This window comes from Phytophthora infestans, genomic scaffold (assembly GCF_000142945.1).
Source record: "Phytophthora infestans T30-4 supercont1.71 genomic scaffold, whole genome shotgun sequence".
Lineage (NCBI taxonomy): Eukaryota > Oomycota > Peronosporomycetes > Peronosporales > Peronosporaceae > Phytophthora > Phytophthora infestans.
The window spans coordinates 103,182-106,155 of NW_003303688.1; positions in this window are offsets into that span (position 1 = coordinate 103,182).

Genomic DNA, 2,974 nt, shown 5'->3' on the forward strand with positions numbered 1-2,974 from the left:
TTGCGCTACATTTTAGAACCCTAGTCCGTTACGGACGGACTGATAGACGCAGACCACACTCCACTACGGAGCTTTGACTAGCCGGCCGCCGACGCTGCGCGGCGGAGTGGCATGGTTTGTTGGAGATGAGGTGGCCGCAAAGCTAAGTGCTTCTTGGTGTGGCGTACATTGTGAGCGTCGTTCACCCCAGTATATCGTGGCTTCGTGTGCTTAAACCAATTACCATTTTGTAGTCTCATGCGGCCCCGTACAATATCGTGGTTTGGTACGGTACCGTTACCCCATTCTACAGGTTGGGAGTCATGTTCTTCAGTGGCCCGTGCGCTTCCGTGCTGTTCCTGGCATCGTGGCTCCCTGCTCACCCGTGCTCCACGCTTCTTAGTGGTTATGCGCTCTCTCTTTTGAATCCATGCTCTTTAGTACGGCCTCTTTCGTGGCTGCTAACTATTCCCTGTTCTCAAACGCTTACGTAGGCTGCACCGGTTTCGTGGTACATAGTATTTCGTGGCCGTTGGCCTTCCATCGCCGATGCTCTACCCAAAGTGCGCCATTTTGTGGTCTGGGGCCTCCATGCAGTCGGGTTGTTCCGTCGCTCACGTATCATACTCCCCTGGTGTGGCTCCATCGGCCGCGTTATCGCGCTATCGTGCAATCGCGGTGTGGTTATGTTGTCTATGCTATCGTGCTCGCGTAGTGTATCTGCGTTGCCCGTGCTATCGTGTTTTACGATGGCATCGTGCTCCACGGTGTGCAATCGTGGCCACCCCAAGCGTCCCCCCGTGTAATTCGTGGCTGGTCCGCCGTCCGTGCAATCGTGTTCTAATGTACTACTGTCCTCCGTGGCTCGATAAGCTCAGGTTCTACACTGGCGTCGTGCTCCATGGCTCGATAGTTTCCTGTCTGTATCTCCCTGGGCTGCGTGTTCTACCATGGTTTAGTGCTTGGGCCACCGTCCACGCTAGTGTGCTCTCCGTAGTGTCGTGGCTGGTATGCCGTCTGGGCAATCGTGTTCTAATGTAATATTATACTCCGTGGCTCGGGGAGCTCAGGTTCTACTCTGGTACCGTTCTCCGCGGCTCGGTGATTTCCGCTGTGTGGCTGCGTTCTCCCATGGTTGAGTGGCACAGTCCATGCTATCGTGTTATTTTGTGGTGTCACGGCTGGTCTTTCGTCCGTGAGATCGTTAGCTACCGTAGTATCGTGCTGTGGGACTCGGTGAGCTCCGGCTCTACCCTAATGTCGTGTTCCCATGCTCGGGGATTTTTAATTTATGGTATCCCTCGGCTTCATGATTGGCTCGTCGACGGTGCTCCGTGTTCTACCGTGGTGCTATTGGAGAATTGCTGTCCGTGCACCCTTACCGCTACGTGCTCTACCGTGGCTTCGAACGTGCGTGCTCTTTTCCGTAGCCGTGCTTTTCAGCATGCTGGGGTGTCTATATATTTAGTTCTCTTCCGTGGCCCGTACGCTCTTGTCATATTATGTTCTTCTGTCCTTTTCATGGCTGTGTGCTCTTCCGTCTTTCATGCTACGCATAAAACTTCGTGGTTTGCATCGGCTAAGTCTTCTATCATCGTCCATGGCCTTCCGTGCTTCGTTTTGCTCTTCTATCCGAGCGTTTACATAATGTGGGTCGGTGTTCCTTCGTGTTTTGTGTTATTGCTTAGTCACGTGCCTCCGCGCTAACTGCATCACAAACGCTGTTCCCATTTTGTTTGATGTACGCAACATATATTGTTGGAAAGTTCGCACAATATCAAAAGGTCGCACACTACGCGCGCAAATACAAAGAAATACGATCCATTTTTTTCGGCGGCGGAGTGGTGTACATGACTATGTGGAGTGCGATTGTGGAAGCCACTATCTTCACATTTTAAAAGTTTTCAAATATTTAATATTGGTAATAAAATGTGCATCTTTATCTAATGCAAATAAATACTATTGTTTAAAGTAATAAGTATTAGTAAATAAATTTCAAACGCTGCTTATTTATTTTGTGTATTACAGCTACAAACGTCTGCAAGCAATAATAAGAAATATTTTAGAATAGTACTACGCAAAACAGGATTGTAAGTTAATTGTTACAAAAGTACTACGATGCTAAAACAAATCCTTTTTTAGCCAATAAGTACTAAAATTTCGATTGAGGCCAAAATATGAGTCACCAAAGCCTACAAAAAATTTCAACAGCTCCTACGACGATACAGTACGTGTGTGCTCATCGGCGCCTTCTACTAATGCTAACCAACGCGCACACAGGCAGCGCCCTTTGCGTGGCCTGGCAAACCGCAGCTAACAATGAGAGCAAAATTAAATTTAAGCGGTGCCATTAAGTACGATGTGTAGTCCACATACAGTGTGTACACAACATTATGCGATTTTAGCCAATCAACGCCGCCTTCGCTGCGCTCGGCAGCCAGTAGAACGCCCGTATTTGCGCTACATTTTAGAACCCTAGTCCGTTACGGACGGACTGATAGACGCAGACCACACTCCACTACGGAGCTTTGACTAGCCGGCCGCCGACGCTGCGCGGCGGAGTGGCATGGTTTGTTGGAGATGAGGTGGCCGCAAAGCTAAGTGCTTCTTGGTGTGGCGTACATTGTGAGCGTCGTTCACCCCAGTATATCGTGGCTTCGTGTGCTTAAACCAATTACCATTTTGTAGTCTCATGCGGCCCCGTACAATATCGTGGTTTGGTACGGTACCGTTACCCCATTCTACAGGTTGGGAGTCATGTTCTTCAGTGGCCCGTGCGCTTCCGTGCTGTTCCTGGCATCGTGGCTCCCTGCTCACCCGTGCTCCACGCTTCTTAGTGGTTATGCGCTCTCTCTTTTGAATCCATGCTCTTTAGTACGGCCTCTTTCGTGGCTGCTAACTATTCCCTGTTCTCAAACGCTTACGTAGGCTGCACCGGTTTCGTGGTACATAGTATTTCGTGGCCATTGGCCTTCCATCGCCGATGCTCTAGCCA